The 12,203-nt window shown below is 38.2% G+C and overlaps 1 pseudogene; it reads right to left on the bottom strand.

Annotated features, from left to right (window-relative positions):
• Positions 1-6,125: 6,125 nt before the first annotated feature.
• Positions 6,126-6,853, bottom strand: LOC125102984 (tetraspanin-5-like; annotated as a pseudogene).
• Positions 6,854-12,203: the final 5,350 nt, after the last annotated feature.

Raw genomic sequence — 12,203 nt, 5'->3', positions numbered from 1 at the left:
CTTATCCTGGGAAAAAAAGCAGCTCTATAATATGTTGCAAAGGCTTTTTTTGCATATGTTTTAAAAGATAAGAATAACTAGTTATTAACTTAAAGTGATGTGTCAAGTAGGTTACCTGAAATGCATGTTAGGTTTCAACTTAATTTTTAAAATAAATATCATGAAAATTATCTCCAGGTCAGTACTTTTCAGACTAATTATGGTTTAGTTTTCATTCCAAAATCTCCATTAGAATACAGGTGTATCACAGGGTGCCTGAGTGGCTCAGTGGGTTAAAGCCTCTGCCTTTGACTCATGTCATGATCCAAGGGTCCTGGGATGGAGTCCCACATCGGGCTGTCTGCTCAGCAGGAAGCCCGCTTCCTGCTCTCTATCTGCCTGCCTCTCTGCCTACCTGTGATCTCTGTCTGTCAAATAAATAAATAAACTATTTTTAAAAAATACAGTCACATGGGCTTAAGACTTCAACACAAGGATTTTGAAGGTTCAGTTCAAAGACAGTTCAGTCCATAACAGTAACCAAAGTGGATAATTAACATAGAGGTGTGTGTTTTGGGGGGTGGGGAACATATGGGAAAGAAGAATGAAATCTGTTTTCAAGGTGGATTTGACACAGGCTTCAGCATTTAAGTAGAATTCTAGCAGGTAAATATGGGACATAAGTAAGAAAAAGATTGTAAGTGAAAGATAGGATGCAGTTCCAATAGGAGAAGGAGGAGGTAAGACTGAAAAGGCAGACTAGAAGCCTGTATTAGTTGGTTTGGGCTGCCATAACAAAATACCACAGATGGAGTGACTTAAACAAGAACTTATTTTTTAACAGTTCTAGACTCTAGAAATCCAAGATCAAGGTCACCATTAGGGTTGGTTTCTAGTGAGACCTCTCTTTTTGGTTTGTTTATGGCCACATCCCTGCTGTGTCCTCATGCACATGTGGAGACAGAGAAAGCTCTGGTGGTTCTATCTCTTCTTATAAGGGTACTTGCCCTACAGTATTCAGGCCCCAACCTTATAATACCATTTAACCTCAATTACCTCCTTTAAGGCTTTATTTCTAAATACAGTCACATGGGCTTAGGGCTTCAACATAGGGATTTTGAAGGTAGACAGTTCAGTCCATAACAGTTCCAAAAGTGGATAATTCTCAATGTAGACTGCAAATTAGGACTTAATTCAGTTAGAATTAGGGAGCCATTGACACAAAACCTGGGTTAGAACTGTGACATGTAAAGCTTTGTATACCTTCTTAATTGCTTTCCTCTAGGTCTGGGGCTAAATATGACATAGCCCATTGTTAAATTCACAAGGCTCTATACTCGAGGAACTACAGAACACTCATGAAAGAAATTGAAGAAGACACAAAAAGATGGAAGACCATTCCATGCTCTTGGATCAGAAGAATAAACATTGTTAAAATGTCTATACTGCCTAGAGCAATCTATACTTTTAATGCCATTCCGATCAAAATTCCACCAGTATTTTTCAAAGAGCTGGAGCAAATAATCCAAAAATTTGTATGGAACCAGAAGAGACCCCAAATTGCTAAGGAAATTTTGAGAAACAAAAATAAAACTGGGAGCATCACGTTACCTGCTTTCAAGCTTTACTACAAAGCTGTGATCACCAAGACAGCATGGTACTGGCATAAAAACAGACACATAGGCCAGTGGAACAGAGTAGAGAGCCCAGATATGGACCCTCAACTCTACGGCCAAATGATATTCAACAAAACAGGAAAAAATATACAGTGGAAAAAAGACAGTCTCTTCAATAAATGGTGCTGGGAAAACTGGACAGCTATATGCAGAAGAATGAAACTCGACCATTCTCTTACACTGTACACAAAGATAAACTCAAAATGGATAAAAGACCTCAACGTGAGACAGGAATCCATCAGAATCCTAGAGGAGAACATAGGCAGTAACCTCTTCGATATCAGCCACAGCAACTTCTTTCAAGATATGTCTCCAAAGACAAAGGAAACAAAAGCAAAAATGAACTTTTGGGACTTCATCAAAATCAAAAGCTTCTGCACAGCAAGGGAAACAGTCAACAAAACACAGAGGCAACCCACAGAATGGGAGAAGATATTTGCAAATGACAGTACAGACAAAAGGTTGATATCCAGGATCTATAAAGAACTCCTCAAACTCAACACACACAAAACAGATAATCACATAAAAAATGGGCAGAAGATATGAACAGACACTTCTCCAATGAAGACATACAAGTGGCTATCAGACACATGAAAAAATGTTCATCATCACTAGCCATCAGGGAGATTCAAATTAAAACCACATTGAGATATCACCTTACACCAGTTAGAATGGCCAAAATTAGCAAGACAGGAAACAACATATGTTGGAGGGGATGTGGAGAAAGGGGAACCCTCTTACACTGTTGGTGGGAAAGCAAGTTGGTGCAGCCACTTTGGAAAACAGTGTGGAGATTCCTCAAGAAATTAAAAATAGAGCTTCCCTATGACCCTGCAATCGCACTCCTGGGTATTTACCCCAAAGATACAGATGTGGTGAAAAGAAGGGCCACTGTACCTCAATGTTTATAGCAGCAATGGCCACGGTCGCCAAACTGTGGAAAAAACCAAGATGCCCTTCAATGGACAAATGGATAAGGAAGATGTGGTCCATATACACTATGAGTATTATGCCTCCATCAGAAAGGATGAATACCGAACTTTTGTAGCAACATGGACAGGACTGGAAGAGATGATGCTGAGTGAAATCAGTCAAGCAGAGAGAGTCAATTATCATATGGTTTCACTTATTTGTGGAGCACAACAAATAGCATGGAGGACAAGGGGAGTTAGAGAGGAGAAGGGAGTTGGGGGAAATTGGAAAGGGAGGTGAACCATGAGAGTCTATGGACTCTGAAAAACAATCTGAGGGTTTTGAAGGGGCGGGGGTGGGAGGTTGGGGGAACCAGGTGGTGGGTATTAGAGAGGGCATGGATTGCATGGACCACTGGGTGTGGTGCAAAAACAAGGAATACTGTTATGCTGAAAATAAAAGAAAAATTCACAAGTACTGATCATACAAATATCCTTAGAGTTTCATTTGATACTAAGTAGTAAATGAATCCTAAAGAAATCTTCATGTATTTATAAAATATCAATATAAATAAATCAAAATTACTTAAACTCAGCCACTCTTTCCTGTTAAAACATTCAGGACTGCTAGATTTTTCTGAGTATAAATCTGAACTGTAGCTCTAAATGTCTCTACAGAATCAGCATCTCTAAAATACTTGATACCAAATAATCCATGTGAAGTAGAGATATGTTTTGTTTTATAATTACTATAAAAATGTGGGTATCAATAAAAAAATCACAGAGTTTCTGTCTTTGCTGGCAGAATATAATTTTAGTTGTTTCTTTTACTGCTTTATTAATTATTAAAAGCTTTTGTCATTTCACTCATGTTTGGCTAAAAAAATTAGGCATGATTTATGGAGGCTTAAAATAAGGCAATATGAAGTTGAAAGCTAAAAGCACAATCTCATTAATTCACGACTTAAAAATTCTGCCACCAAAAGGGGAAAATATTTTGGTACTTCTTTCTCATGATTTTCAATATTGTCTACATAATCTGAACTCATCACATAATTAAATATTCTCTGGTTTTATTTTTGTCAACTCAGTGCTTATGCTTCTTAACTCTTTTTAACTGGTCATGTTTTCCTGTCTGTTAGAATAGACAAGTTATTAAAACAGGTTTTAGTCTGTTTTATTACAATTTATTAAAGAAGATGCCAAAGTAATTCATACTAGCCATAAGTTAAGAAAAAAACTAAAAAGAATGTTTCTTGAGTTTGTAATTTCATACTAAATGTTGAGATGTAGTAAAAGTTATTTTGTCATGTGTGATAAGAACACATCAGATTTCTGTGTAAAACATGGCAGTGCAAGGGTCATTTGACTCTCAGGTAAAGGAACAACATAATGCTTGCTAACCTTGGTTTATCACTTTTGGTTGACTTCCAAAAATCAATATCACATTTAGTAGAAATGACATCTCATTTGAATAAAAATGAAAATTTATAGTTGTAGCATCTTTTTTTTTTAAGGAAGAACCAGTTTATTAATGACAGCCTTAATTACAACCACTCTCAAGTGTAAAAATAAAGGGTAATTAATTAAAATTTAGAACTCACTTGGACTTGCTGATTAGCCTTTCACTGGATGTGCCAAAGGGAGGGCATCTTGCCTGATTCTGAATCAACTGGTCAGATGGAGTTCACTGGAGAATGAGGTAATAAAAAGAGACAAGAGTGCCAACCGCAGTGCTCAAGTCTTCTCCAGGTTGTAATGACACTACAGAATGACAACTGCATGTGGGCAGAGATGATACAGAATTATCTTACAGCCGGGATATGGAATGAACATCTCCAACTGTACAGAGACACAAAAACACACATGCAGTCATACAGACACCCACATTCCAGAGACAATTTTCAAAGAATCTTTGTCCTTCCTCTGAGCAGATTAACACATTCATCAGCCGCCGTGATGCAACATAGGGCTAAAACAGAAAACCTTGCTAAGTTTCCATAAAGGCTGCTCACTGGATGCCTAGTTTTGTGTTGGCAAGTGAGTCATCACTGCAAAAGACACCTGTGGTTTTCCCAGCATTCCACAGGCTATGATCTGCTCCCCAGGAGAGGGACCTCCTGGCAGAAACCAGCTGGGTTCAAATCAAAGGGCAAAATTCATCCCTCCCCAGGCTGGTGGGACAGGTGAGTGGCAGCACCTGAAAGTGGTTTCCCACTTTGGGTCACAGAACACTTGTCTTCCAAACACTGCCTTCCAAAGTATTTGTGCTTTGTTACCATCCTGATGTTTAATCTGCACTATGAGAACAGAAGGAGCTCTGGCCTTGCACTGTTTCTTTTAATAAAAGCAAACTGAAACCAGAATAAGAACAAAAAACATTAGGATATTTATGATTGTGTCAACACTTTTTTCAGAATTAGGTGCGATTCCATTCAAAGAGAAGGGCGGGGAGGGGCTGCAGATGGGGCCCTGAAGACTGATAGGGCAAAGGGATCATGGAGTCCACAGAAACACTTGCAGTAGCCCAACTGGCGGGACCCTCCCTGGCCACGGAGGACACGCCACACCATTCAGGGTGGTGAACTTATGAAATAAATACTGACCAAATAACATTTATAAATGTTTGTAGGAAATATGGCAGGAAAAGGAGCTGGTAGAGTCAGATTCACAGATCATGCGGGGAGAGTACACCAAAAAAATAAATATTTGAGCTGAGTAAGAAAATGCTTAAACTGTATTCTAGCTCCCACTTTTGGGAGACAAAAACAAAAACACAGGAAAAAGGCAGAACAAAGCCCAGAATATTCCAGTTTCCAAAGAATACAACAACTAATTTGTTGGGCTGGAGTGAGGGGTTTAGTTAATGCCTCTCCATTAAACTCATTTTTCCCTTGAATTTCATGGAAAATACAGCTCAGGCCTACTGACAACAACAATCTGTCCTGTTAAAATTCAGCATCATTAAGTGTTCCAAAGCCCTTACTCCATACACATGAAACACATAAGTCCCCTTAAAAGAAACACTCCAGGAGGGACCAGGCGTGCCCACCCACATGACTTGTTGAATGTGATCAGAACATCTGAACCAAAGACAAGCTGTTTTCTTCTTGGGATGATAGTTTTTGGGATGCCAAAAAAACCAAAACAAACAAACTGAAAAAAAAAAAAAAACCTGAAAAACCAAAAACCAAACCAAAACAAAAAACCCCACAGCCCTCCCAGGTTAGGGGTTGAGTTTTAGAAAAGATGCACTTCTTTAGACCATGGACCAGAAAGTCCCTTCCAGGTCTGATGAAGAGCAAAAACTGCCTGTCCTAGCCCTCTGATCACTGAAGGAATGAACAAAACTGTGTGTTCCACAAATTCAAGTACAGCTGGGTCCCTCACCCTCCATTTTTTTTCTTTTTTGGTAAGTATCCAACCATCTATAAATTCATGGATATGGCAGATATACACGGCGCAATGACTTTCATACTGGTTATCTCTTTAATTTCATCAGTGAGAAGGATTTCCCAGTTGTACCTGCCCAAATCCAAGTTCTCAGCAGTTCCATCCCATGGGATTGCAGTGTGGATGTGGCTGGACATGCCCGAGGGTCAGGAAGGCTGGGTCCGTCCAGTGTCATACAGCAGTGAGGCAGGGCTCTACCAGCTGGCCCTGACAGCTTTGATATCGCTAACCAAATTCTGAGCCAGGCAAATCCCCAAAATCTGTAGCAATGCAATGCCTATGAAAATACCAGGCACCATGGTTAAATTGTCCTGCAACCACTTCTCAAACTGGAGCACACAGCCTTTCATGTATATTACAATCTGCTGGTCAACTTCTGTTTTTTGCCTGGCATCATACCCACACTGAGTGTTGATGACATCTTCTGTGGGGTCTTTGGTGCAGCTGGAGAATGGCATGCCACATCGCTCTGGACTTGCATAGAAATCTGTGCAATTGAAGCAAATATTTAGGTTCCATTCATCAGCTCCAAAAGCCTCACAGCACTCCAAAAGCCCCAGAACTTCAACAGGAAAGTGTTTTCCCATATTGCTCCAATGCACCCTGCGAATCCCAAAATGAACATTACTCCCCCAGGAGGAAGAGCCAGACTGGGTCAAAGCCTCTGAGATCAGTGGTGGAAGAGATATTAGACAGAACTCCTTTTTCATTCCACGCCCACAGTCCAATTCCAAGAAATGCTATTCCCAAGATCCAAAATATGACATTGAAGCCAAATATGAAATATTTGATGCAACAACTGACTTCAAGACAGTTGTAGTGCTTCCCGGACATCCTCCAGTTTTTTAAGACACTTTCTCCAGCAGCCTGAATTTGGAGCTCAGGAGCACCCTTGCTCAGAGTAGCCCTGAGGGAAGCAGGGGATCTGGGATGTAGATCTGGGCGGCGCCGTGGCGGCCAGGGCTGAGAGCCGCGCGGGGACCCACTGGTGGAGAGCAGCTCGCCCACTTCCAGCCCCTCTGAGCCTCGAGGTCGCCAAAGCCAGGGTGGCCGTGAGCTGGCAGAGAAGCCGTGCACTGCAAGCCCCTAGCCTCGCCAAAGCTGCTCTGAGCTCAAGGTGAGAGCCCACGTCCGCCTCTCCAGAGATAGGTCGTTCTGTTGGCCTCTGAACTTCAGGCAAACGTGGCTGCGACAGATGCTGCTGAAGACGCTATTCCCTCGCCCACCCGCTGGCTCACGTGCCTATAGTTGTAGCATCTTGTAATCTGACCAGTAGCAAACAAAAACAATTGGTGAGAAGGCATGTATTAAAAATTTAGGGAAGGTTATATTTTTTTTAGAGTTAAGCCATCTCTTTATGTCCTCTGTTTTTCTATCTTTAATTTGCTTACATAACAAGGAAAAGCTGCTCTTGATTCTTTATTAGGTAGAACAGAACCTCTTATATGGGAATATAAGTTTGCCCAGACTGAACTCTATTGAAAGAGTGATGAGAATTTGCCCAGAGTCCTGAGAAGTAACTTGATTTTTGTTTTGTTTTGTTTTGTTTTGTGTTCTAGCCTTAATGTGGAGAGTGGGGGGAGGGTGGTGATTCATAGGTCGAAGAAGGAAGGCACAAAAACTGAATAGGGAAATACTGATAAACCAGCCAGTTGAAGACAAAGTAGAAGGGATCAGGCACTGTTTTGCCATTTCAGTCACTATGACCAGTAACCTCATCTGAATGCAATTTTCTGCTCTTTTCTTCTTTATCTCAAACTTGCAAATGAGAAAACTAAGGCTCAGAGAAGCTAAGTGATTATATTAAGGTCATTAAGCTTCCCTGTGGTAGAAAGGTGTTTTTCATTACATTTTGCTAAACAATATGTAATATGACATTATAGTGAACATATGACCAAAAAAATTTTCATGAAAAAGACAATACTATTATGAAATATTTATACTCTTAAAAATGTATCACTTATTTTGCTATGTGATTTTAGAACCTCTCATTTTCCCTGAGTATATATGTAGGTTCTTTATATAGCTTATAAAGCCTTCTATGTCTACATCATTCCTGTTGAACTCCACAATAAACCTGATAGGCAGACAAAGCATCTCTTAATCTGATAAAACACCATCTCCGAGAGTTCAAGTGACTTGCCCAAGATAATACTGCAAATATCTGAAATAGGCAAATTCAAAAACTGTTTTCAGAATCAAGCATCAGATGGTATTCTACTATATATCTTAATATTTTCATTGGATAATATACTAAAGTTCTCTAAAGTATATACTAAAGTTCTCTTCTGATATTTACCTTTGGAAAAATCTGATGTTTCCACATATGTAATTAATATGCACTTTATTTTAAGCAATTCTAATTTTTATTATGTACTTTTGTTTTAATCATTTCTAATTTTATGTGATTTCAAGATAATTTGAAAATACATATTTGGAGTTCTTAAAAGAGAGTTAGTTGGTTACTTGCTAGTAGTGACTGGACTTATCCAGCATTGTAGCTTTTAGAGATCTTCCACCTTTTCTCTTAGCATGACCTTTCAATAAAATTATTGTATATTGTCTGAGAACTGTTATTATTTCAAATGAAACACATATATTGAAATATATCAGTAGGCTCTGGATTGTCAGTGTTACAATGTAGTTATATCATTTGTGAATTTTAGTGAATAAGAATACATTTTTGGAAGCTTATGAAAAACAGAAAAAGAATTGACAATAATAGTTTAAATTCCCCAGTCTAACCTTAACATGAATATTATCAATATTTTCAATGTGTAATTTTGTTCATTATATTATGATACATAGTTATATCAAATATGAATTTACTGTATTAAATAAATGTGCCTATACCAAACAATGCATATTATTTTTAGTCAAGAATTTAAGATAGCTTTTCTAGAGTATTTTGATTCTATACAATTTTTGCCATTGTTGCTGAATTCAAAAACTGATATTCTTTCAGATGTCTTCCCATTGTAATCTTCAAAATGGGAAATAAGTAAAGGCCTAAGTGGAAAGATAGGATTTCTTTGAACCAGAAATCCAATTTGAAAAATGGAGTGGACTTTTGCCAGGATAAAATGAAAGGGGGGAAGTGGGAGTCTTTCTGAAATAGAATCCAAAGAATTCTATGATTTCTTACTATTGGCTTGATGAACTTTATTTGCCATCGACCAAAGACCACCAGGTACACACCTGTGGTCAAAAGTTATGACTTGATGCAGCAAAAGAGTCCACACACCATGGGAATTTGTAGGGTACCACAAAAGAAAGAGAATGAAGTCAGGGAAAGAGAACTTCTGGAGTTTTGGGTGCTGGAGTCAAGGGATGACCTTGGGAAGCATTGGTTAGATGGTGTCAATGCAAGCGTTGCTGGAACTCTCAGAGGTCTCTGTCTTTAGGATTTGTGAGCCCATGTAGAATCACTGCTGATCAGCTTGTGGGTAGTCTTATCTAAATCACACAGGTCTAAGTAAACTGGTGTTAAAAGAATGAATTTAGATAATGGGTGATAAACATGATTTCTCTGGCACCTTCTATTTATTTTATGATTCAGGATATACTTTTAAGTTGTGGTTTGTGTTTCAGTTTTCACTGCCACTATGTCCACAAATTTTTCTTTCTCACTACTGACAAAATTTATCATTGAGGGTAAGTCATTTAAATTCCCTTTAGTCAATCAGTGCTTTCATTTGTATAATAGAAATCTTGCTGTTGACATTCAATAAACTCTTTCTACTTCTAAGTCTGAAGTACTGAAGCCCAGACACTCACTTTTAAACATCTATCTTTAATCATAAAAAAGGAGCTGAACTTTGTATCAGGTAAGTTTGTCCATCATCATCTCGAATTCCACATTGGAAAAATTATAAAAATATGATTTCGAAGTATAAAAAACAGAAAATGCCAAATCCTTACTTCCCAAATACTCACTAAATATGTGAACATAAATTGAAATACAAAATTATGGGTGCCTTCATACACTATGAATTTAATACTAAGTGCACTCTTGTTAAGTAAAAAAATATGATTATAATGAAACTGTTGACTCAAAATGAATATTCATCACCTTTGTCAGAGATCAAAAGAAACAAGGCAACCACAGATGAAATTGAAAACACACAGGTGCATTGTTTTACTAGTTAGTTGTTTTCATCTGCTCAGGTTGCCATAACAAAATACCATAGACTGGGCAGCTTAAACAAGAGAAGTTTATTTTCTCACAGTTCTGATGAGTGCAAGTTCAAGATCAAGGTGCCAGCAGCCTTCAGTTTCTAGTGGGAGCTCACTTGCTGGTTTGCACATGGCCACCTTCTCTCCAAATGCTTACAAGCATAGGTATCTCTCCTCTTCTTAAAGGGACACCATCCCTGCTGAATTAGGATCCCCACTCTTATGGTTTTATTTAACCTTTAGTACATTGTCACTGGCCCTGACTGCAAGTCCAGTAAGTCACTCTGGGCCTTAAGTTTATGAATTAAGGCACAATTCAGTTGATCACTAGTAAACCCCAAATAATTAATTTGCCTTCAGCAAAATACTATAACCTCTATTAAGAATATAAATGTTTTGTTACTTTTACCTCATGAAAAAATAAATCTACATAAAATGGAGGGATTTCCATTGTCTTCTCTTGGCAACCCTTTATCTTTCCATTGAAAAGAGGTCCCTTATGAGGACTTGAGAAATCCCTTGAACTGGACTGGAAAAATCTGCCACTTCTCTGGGTCAATCCCACCTCTGACCTCCTTAGAGATTATCTTGGTAGGATGCCTGATGGGGTTGGCTTTGAATGATCCGACCTTCAGCACTTCCTTAAACATGGACATAAAAAGGATCCTCTTTGGAGCACCTGGGTGGCTCAGTGGGTTAAAGCCTCTGCCTTCAGCTCAGGTCATGATCCCAGGGTCCTGGGATCGAGCCCCACTTCAGACTCTCTGCTCAGTGGGGAGACTGCTTCCTCCTCTCTCTCTGCCTGCCTCTTTGGCTACTTGTGATCTCTGTCTGTCAAATAAATAAATAAATAAATAAATAAATAAATAAATAAAATCTTTAAAAAAAAGGATCCGCTTCCAGCAGTTTAAACTGAAGTGAAGCAAACTACCAAGATTTAAACAAAACAAAACAAACAAAAAACCTCCCCACAAAAGACAGTTTAACTTTAAAAGAAATTTTACTTAAAATTTCCAGTTTTCTTTTAAGACTTACTACAGCCTAATTTAAGTGAACAGATTTCTAGTTCACTATCAATTGGCTAATTATTGACTAGAAAGTTTCCTGGTTTTCATCCTATTTCAAATAAAGGAAAGGCTCCATTATTTGGAGATATAAATAGCTAACTTAATTTCCAAAACCATTATATCATTTATTTTATTCAATATAGTTGGACTTATTTTTAATGAGCTTTGGGGGAAAAAAAAACATTTCTAGCTCACTGCTTGTTTTTGCATTGTATTTCTTTTATTTAAATAATTTATGATGTGGCTTCATTAATTTGATTTTTAGCTCATTATCACATCATAAATAAGAATTCTCTAAATACTGATCTCTTATCCTTCCACTTGACCTAAAAGAGATAAAAACAATACAAAACAAAAAAACCTTAATTCCCACTGCTATAAAAGAGGGATATATTTTACCGTATTTTTTTTTCCTTGTAAGTGGAATGGCACATGTTGTTTTAGCAAAGACATCTTTTATTATTCCTCCCTTTCCTTTTCCTGATTACGACACTCTCTTCCCCTCTCCCTTACGTAAGTCAATACTAAAAACTCAGTGTGTGTTCATATGTATTTTTCTCCTTTATGGACTACGTAAAGCTATGTGGATATGTATCAGTGTATGTCCTCATTCACACGTATACAGAGTTGGGTTTCTTTGTTCCTGTTTTTATTTCTGTTTTTCATTACCTTGAACAACTCTATAAAAGTTATTTTTAGAGGCACCTGGGTGGCTCAGTTGGTTAAACAGCTGCCTTGGGCTCAGGTCATGATCCCAGGGTCCTGGGATCAAGCCCCACTTTGGGCTCCCCGCTAAGCAGAGAGCCCGCTTCTCCCTCTCCTTCTGCCTACAGCTCTGCGTATTTATGATCTCTCTCTCTGTCAAATAAATAAATAAAAATAAAATCTTTTTTTTAAAAAGTTATCTTTATATGTAAGTTTTTTTTTTAAAGATTTTATTT

The sequence above is a fragment of the Lutra lutra genome, chromosome 6 (genome assembly GCF_902655055.1).
Source record: "Lutra lutra chromosome 6, mLutLut1.2, whole genome shotgun sequence".
NCBI classification, from domain to species: domain Eukaryota; kingdom Metazoa; phylum Chordata; class Mammalia; order Carnivora; family Mustelidae; genus Lutra; species Lutra lutra.
This window is presented reverse-complemented; position numbering and strand designations above follow the sequence as displayed.